This window comes from Mytilus trossulus, chromosome 2 (genome assembly GCF_036588685.1).
Source record: "Mytilus trossulus isolate FHL-02 chromosome 2, PNRI_Mtr1.1.1.hap1, whole genome shotgun sequence".
NCBI classification, from domain to species: Eukaryota; Metazoa; Mollusca; class Bivalvia; order Mytilida; family Mytilidae; genus Mytilus; species Mytilus trossulus.
In genome coordinates, this window is record NC_086374.1 from 34,164,529 (window position 1) to 34,173,252 (window position 8,724).

Here is an 8,724-nt window from a genome sequence, read left to right on the forward strand (position 1 = left end):
TTTAAGTTATGACGTCATATGCAATGTAAACAAAGAAACGCTATCATCAGGTAACGTTTTTTTCATATCAAACAATTATTAAAATTGAATTTGTATTGAGATCCATGCAATGTTTTATTTTACTAGACTGATAAATAAAAAAGATTTCAAAGTCTCATGCAAACAAGACAGTTATCTGCGCAAATGCGGGGAAAACCGGAACAGGAAGTAGATCTGAAAAAAAAAGTTAACGATTTTGAGTTCATTAGTACAATGAAAATTTTTTTTTTTTTTATTTTTTTTTATTGATTTTTCTACCGTAATTGGGGACTTCGTCCCCATATTAAAAACTTATGTCATAGTGTATCCCAAAGTAATATATGTTAAGCGTGAATTGCTATTTCATGGCAGTGGCTTTTTTCCGGCTCTTATTAAAATCAGAGACATATAATACAATTGCATTATATGTCTCTGTTAAAATATACTAGTTCAAATAAAGGCGACAGTAGTATACCGCTGTTCAAAACTCGTTAATCTATGCACCGAAAACAAAATCGGGATAACAAACTAAAACTGAGAGAATTTTGGATAGAAAAGTACCGTGACACGTCTTATTGTAATGTGAATTCACACTCATATATAAGAGAAAATAAACGACACAACGTTAAAATATAACACACACAGAAACGAACCACAATATAACAATGGCCATATTTCTGACTTGGTACAGGACATTTTAAAAGAAAAAAATGGTGGATTTAACCTGGTTTTGTGGCATGCCAAACCTCGCACCTAAATGGCAATGTTAAATATAACATTAAAATTACAACATAATATCACAGGACTACAATACAAATAAATAAGAGAACAGTTTAGACAAAGAAACACATGAATAAAAGTTCGAGAGTCAAAAAAAGTACAAAGTTGAATAACAGTTACACTGAGGATGAAAAGTTCAAAAAGGTTGTGCCAAATACGACTAGGGTTTTCTGCTTAGGCAAAAGATTTTCTATGATTATTTTTTCTGATTTACAGCAAACATTAACATAGATTTAAAGTAATTTTTTTCTTTCAGTTTGTACGATAACGATGTGAAGGGTCATTTTATTGTGACATGTGGGAATTTAAATAAGCACAAAAAAAAATTGATGCATAGAAAAATATTTATCTTTACAGTAGTCTTTTAAGCATATTGATATTTCGTAAAGGTATTTATCACCAGTCTTTTGCAGATTGTACCGAGCATTTACAATATTCATAGTTTGCTGAAATGTAGATTCAGTTAAAAATAACAACAGTGTTAAAATGTTTAAAATGAATACAAGAAGATGATGAGTAGTTCATAAACATAAACCCAACAAAACAAAAACCTCCATATTAACTGATGTATATTATGATAGTTGAACAGGTTAATCATGGCTGTGAACAATTTAAACATGGAGTTAACTTTTATAATTCTCTTCGCATTCCAGATCAGACAAGTACTCAGCATAGTAGAATATTCCTCTGAAATGCTAGCTTTATAAAGAATAACAATGGTTATATCAATATATGTAATTATATATATAATATTTTAACGAACTGTTATTATTTGATGAGAAATGTAGTTTGCGAATTAAAAAAGTTTAATATATATATGTCGTGTACATGTTGCGATTTTGTACAGGTTATAACATGTACAGAAATTTTGTACATGTTATAATTTGAACAAGGCAAAAATACAAGTAATATATGGCGTACGGAAAGGGTCAAAAGTAAATTATTTCGCATATGCTACAGTTAATACAGCGTATGCTATATAAACTACAGCTTAAGCTATAATTTATGTACCCTATGCTGTAATTAATGTCGCTTAGGCTATAATATGTAGCATATGCTGTAATTTATACAGCATATGCTATAATTTATACAGCATATGCTATAATTAATACAGCATATGCTATATTAAATGCAGCCTATGCTGTAATTAACAGCATATGCAGCTTAAGCGTCCAGTTGACGTACCATAAGGGTCAAAAGGAAATACAGATTACGCTATAATTATTTAAACATGTACATTATTTACTTTTAAGTTATAACAGTCCCGAAAGGGTCAAAAGTAAATGTAGCATAAGCTGTATTGTGCCATATGGTTATAAGGTGGGGTTACTGTCAATCACAAATGATTCTATTATTTATTTACTGCCAATCACTCTTCAACTTTGAAGACTTTTCACAAATTAGGATAACGCCAATCAGAACCACATTTTGTTAAGGGTGTGTGAAAGTTAAAGAACATTATGATTTAAATAATTGATAGTCGAGTTCAGAGAGTTAATGATAAAGTCGGAATATTTACATGAAATTATCATGCTTATTTTAAGGTAGCACAATACAAAAGCAACTACATTTTATCATAATTTAATTTTCAACAGTTTTTGTTACTTGTGTGAAGAATTAATGTTGCTGAGGTTTATACTAGAATTTCTTTGAGGATATTGTAACAGATATGAATTCTTATTGAAAGAATTAAATATTTCATTTTCAAACTGCAAAAATAAAAATAAAAATATACTAGTAAAACCCCATATTGTCATTGTATACAATTATATTTCTAGAAATTCCCCATGAAGGTCATCTAAACTGACCAACTGATCATTTTTAATGTACACATGCATAACTTACTTTTTGTAACAAAAATGAATGCAAAAAAAAAAAAATATAATTATTATTTTATGTACTAAAAGTTATAAAATCCATATTGAAAATGCAATGTGTAATTAAACTTCTGATATTATCCTGGTTTTATCTATTGTAACTGTTTGGGCACAGGACGTTTGCGCTTTTTTTACCTGTAAAACGATAGGACATTTGCGCTTCAAATACTATGGACATTTGCGCTTTTAATTTTGATTCACCTGTATTAAATTGACCGGACATTTGCGCTTTTTAGCTATAGTCGACTACCTGTAATCTTAATGACTTATATTTGTCATTAGTTAGTTCACATTTACACAGTCTTGAACATGGATTTTAAAGTTATAGAGACTAGAAAAGAAAAAAATGTATATGTCTTGATGGATTTTTATATCGTTTCGACCAAACCCTAAAAATTGGAGACCTTTCATGGAGATGTACCGTTAAAAATTGTAATGCAAGAATTAAAAAACGGACAATGGGACTTCTAATATTTTGAGTCAGAAAAATAATCATAATCATCAACAATGCGACTACAGAAAAATTGAGCGCCATCAGCTAAGAGTGTATGCAAAACGAAAGGCTGCTGACGACCGCACACAGAGACCATCAAAAATCATTCGTGCTGGATTGAAAGATGTTGGTGAGGATTATTTACATCCTAAGGGTCTGAAGTCTGTTTCAAAGGCAATGTATAGAGTGAGAAGAAAATCCCAACCGAATTTCCCAAAGAAATTTTTATGGACGGAACATTTAAATTTTGCCCTAAATTTTTTAAGTAGCTCTATACCATTCATAGATTTAAAATGGAAACTATATTCCCCTTGTATTTATTCTGTTGACTGGGAAGTCTGAAGAAATATATCATTATTGTTTTACCAAGCTAGTTGAAGTTTGTGATGATAGAAATTTTACTTTGAAACCTAAGACGGTCCCAAGCCCGGATAAAAGAGGAGGGAAGTCATAGATATATATAAAAAAAAAAAAGCGCAAACGTCCTATGTAAAAAGCGCAAATGTCCATTTTTAAAAAGCGTTAATGTCCTATGTTTTGAAGCGCAAGTGTCCACAAAAAAAAGCGCAAATGTCCTATGAAAAAGCGCAAACGTCCCGTGCCGAACTGTTTATCATAATAAGCGGAAGTTTTGACCATGTCATTAGCAATCGTGACTTGCAGCAAGGTCAATGATGATATAACATCTCCCGCCAGATGTGTTTTGATGCGTAAGTGTGTGCATTGTCTTTGTATATTTAGAATTGCTGAAACGAAATGCTTCTTACTGGTCAAAACATAACTGATTTATGATGAAAGGCCAATCCTGAAGTATCCACATGGTTTATGTGTGAATTATATTGAATTAAATGGGGTACAAGTAGGACAGTTCTTATTTATTCAATTTTGACACATTCATTTTTAACATTACAATGTAGTTTTAAATGAAATTAGCTACATTACTGGAAGTGTGCCCCTATATGCCTGATTTTCACACATGTTGTTCCTTGAACAGTTATCTTCAACATATAGTCTCAGATCCAAAAAGCATCAATAGAACAAATGTACGTTATAACCCACTTAAATTTAGTGATCTCTTATAAACTGAGGTTGACATATTCATTGAAGGTTTATGAGAGAATGAAATGCAATAGGGAAAATCTGAGACATGGTTTCGGAGGTCAAACTGTGTTGTACAAGAATCTTTAAAATATTTTGAGATGGATTGAAAAACAAAGAAGCTTATTTCATTCTAGTGTGGACATCACAATACAGCAACTTTTGTTTTGCAATCGATTCCTTAATTTATTTGATAGAAGTAAAACCATAAAAAAATAGTTCGACATTTAAATTGATATGGCACTTTAATCTTTCTTACTTTTTTGGGTACCCTATAAGATTTAAAGCTGGATGAACGAGATTAAATTTCAGGCAAACAACCAAGATAAAGGTACGGGTACGAAAAACAATGCATTTGAACGTCTTCAAGTCGCTGTGAGACCTTACAAAATTAGTAAAAATCACACCAAACAGCAAGCACTAGTTATAAATTGTCTTTTGTATGATGAAAAATACAAGAATGAGATTGATGTACTGTTCATTTAATACTGAACTAGAACACACCCGTGATATCGCGGGTCCGTGACTGAATTAAGGCATATAACTATGCGCAAGCCTTATTTTAGTATTAGTATTGTCATCTGATAAAGTCATGCCGATTATAAGATACACAGTTTTTCTCTGCTTTCAAATCTTTCTGTTTGAACCCGTCGAACTGGAACTTATCAATTATTGGTAATATTAATTATTTGGAAAACAAAAGGTCCTGGAATGGAGTATTTTTTTATCAACAACATTGTCCTGTATTAGTTATAAATAAAGATGGATTCTTTAATTCGCTGTTTTACGTCATGTATGCCCACTAACAAATTGAAAACTGTTCCTCATTTTTAGTCTTGTTATCTTAGAAAGTCTTACTGATTAAAATACTACAATAGGTAGCTATTTGACAATTAAGTAGTGTCAACCCTGTGATTATGACCCGTGTATATAGGTCTCCATATGGCACCAACCTACATGTTTTGGTAAAAGTGGTGTTAAGGTGTCACACATTTCCTCAAAATTTGATCAAAAGTTGAAATTTCAATCCCTTGGAGTGATACCTTTTCTCAACCTGTTTACATATATCCATCAAGAGATCAAATAAAAATCATTTGACAGTCGTCTCATTTTTTCGTTTGCGTCTTAAAGATCGTGTGAAAAAAAAATTGGTAAACATTCGGCCCCGCTGCATATTTGTGCCTCTCCCAAGTCAGGGACCTCTTCAATGAATTAGTACACATTTTCTTTAAGGGTGATAGATGTAGCCCGCCGCAGGGTGCGAAATTTTCTCCCTGTGTTGAAACATTAACATTTTGTCCTACAAATAATTCTGGACCTAATGAAAATACGGACTCTCAAAAAGAAAACAACCCATAAAACGAATGAAAAAAAAAACTTTATGTTCATATAAACAAACTCTGAATGGCTTTCAAAAAATGATTGTGATTGCACAATTACTTTCATATTTTTAAAAAAATCTTCCGTGACCAAAATGCAGGATCTCAATTCCTTCAGGTGCATCTTAGATCATTCCAGTTTTGGTGTTGCTGAGTTTGAATTTGATTGTTCCTTTGGTACCGTTTGCCCCTCTTTTTAAATGATCTTAAATGTTAACGCTCCTTGTAGAAGTACAGACAAGTACTGTATTTGGAGTAATTTTTGCGTAGTTAATCATTTGTTTTGTTAACATTTCTGAACAATGACAAAACATTTTTGCAGTAGCAAAGTTATGAAAGTTAATCAGATCTGCATATCTAGATGAAATTATATATTCGTTTCGTCTAGCAAATAATTATAATCCCTTATTAAAGTTCACCTATGAAATCTCAATTGATAAAATGTCGTTCTTAGATGTTGATTTAATGCTTGACCTTGAAATACATTTAAAGAAACCAATTCTTATCTGTTTCTGCACAGATATAGCTGTCACTCACAGCATGTAGTCAGAGAATTTATTAAATGTGAAGCAATACGTCAAATTAGAAATACAAGTGACCACAACAAATTAAATAAACAATCTCACTAATTTCAAAGTGAAATTATTAGATAAGGGTTATGATAACGTGGAAATAAATGATAGTATTACTGATGTTTTATCAATTGGCCGTACTGAATTACTACAACAAAACAAATAAAAAAATAAAAATATTCCATTAGTTTCAATAACTAAATATAATCCATATATACGTAAGATAAAGAAACGTATTATGAAACAAGGGCATTTATTACAGTTTGTCGAAGATTGTGTACACATATTCAATACAGCACCAATTGTTGCGTATGCTTAGTAGATCAAAGTTAAAGACTTTAACATAAAAATGACAGTTGGACCCCTGGTGATGGCAGATCTGTCATAATAACTAGATCTATTGAAGAAGAATAAAAAAAAAATAATATATTAATATATACATGAATAACTTTCATATTTGATTGTATTCAAATAATGCATCTTTTAAAAAATGACCATCCAAAGCTCAACTGCCGAAACACTAAAGTAGTGTCGGCAGTGGAGGATCACGAATTTTCATAAATGGGGGCCCACTGACTGCCTAAGAGGGTGCCCGCTCCGATCACGCCTCAGTGATTCCCAATATAAGCAACCAATTTTTCCCCCAAAAAGGCCACCCCCCCCCCTAAATCCGCCTCGGGTCGGGTCCTATCATTCAAAATGAGATGCGTGGTTGAATGGGTGTTTTATTATAACAAAACATACACGAATTTTTTCACTTATGAAATGTATTATTTTTTCCCAATATTTCTGGATTCTGTCCGGCTAAAAACTTCATAATTGTGTAATATAGAATTATGACTCTTGTTCTCGCTCTATATAAAGCTGAAATTCTTTTTTTTTGCTTGTGCCGATTTTCAAGGAAATAGTTTTTTCTGTTCTGTTTTTTTTTTGTGTTCTTTGTTTGTCTATGGATGTTACAGAGAGCTCTGAATATTTTCAAAAACTATAGAATTATGTATGATAGAACGTAGATTTTGGTATCATTTCAACATAGAAATTATGTTTCCTGGTTGCATTTTATCTAGAATTAAGGAATATCCCGTTAAGACTCTTTTTTATATTTCTTGTTCAAATTAAGAACTCGGCGTCGGCAGCTGAAGACTAGAGTCCCCAAAATGTTCCTGTTAATACCGGTATCTTATTCAGAGCAGTACTATAGCCAGTGAAAATTTGTAAAAACTTTTAAAAAATGGTTCATAAAATTATGAACTTAGTCCCACTTTAAAGCTGAAATCAAATTCTCCTGCTGCATACATGTACGTACTTTTTTGTCACTGGCATATCTGTTCGTGTTTCGGCCTTAGCCAAAAGTTCAAAGATTATTTGGACAATGTCTTGATAATTTTATTATCAGGTTTTGAAAATTTTGTTTCTTTGTGTAAATTCATAGGGTTGACCGAAGTACATTTTGTAAGAAGCGCAGTCAACGCTAATACATGTGCAACTCTATGAAATTATTTACAAGAAGCATTCAATACTATACTTAGACTTATTGATCTGAACATTTACTAAGTGATACTGAAGGTACGTAATTGCCACGGCATGGACGTACATGTGAATATTTGTTAGAGAGAAGGCTCTGCTGGGTACATAGTTAATACATCACCTGAGACAGAGATGATATAAGACAATTATTGTTCATGTGTGCCATGTTTCCAATCACCTTGTTTTAAAATTACCCGAAGACAGTTTTATAAAATCCACTAATATACCAGGCAAAAACATATGTATTATATATAAAATGTAATAATATAAAAAAAGATTTTTTTTGTTCAATAAACTCCGACTTGATCATTAAAAAAGTTTTGTTTTTGTTTTCAAATGATCGTATTGTACATTTCATTTCTAGAAGTATTGATAAAAAAAAAGGGCGGAGGCTTTAGTGATGACAATTTACTAGATTCGTTAAACACGCCTTCCAACAGTGAGATATACAGTCCAATCAACATAAATTATACAGCCTATGCTACTTTCGAGTTTTGACCCTTTATTGATGTGTTTGAAATAGTACAGCATATGCTACAATTTGAAAATATAGCATAGTCAATGTTTGTAATATAGCATATGCGATTAAAATGCAGCATAATCAGACAAATTTATATTGACCCTTTTGGTACGTCAAATATAGCTTATGCTACAAAGCAGCATAAGCTATAAAATATAGCTTATGCTGCTTTTTTTACTTTTGATCCTTTCCGTACGCCATAGTAATAACATGTACAAAAGTACCACGTTCATGTTATAACATGTACAAAATATTGCTTTAAAATGGGTTTAACTTGTACAAAATATGAAAAAAATGTTCCTATATATTATGCAAATGGGTAGGCAGTATATATTTTACAATGAAATCCTAGATATTTAGAGGAACCAATTCCTCTGCAAACAACTTCCTGTTTTCAGAGGAGAGGACTGAAATGTATTTAAGGAGTGTTAAGCAGGCAAAAGATGCAGCTAAAACTACT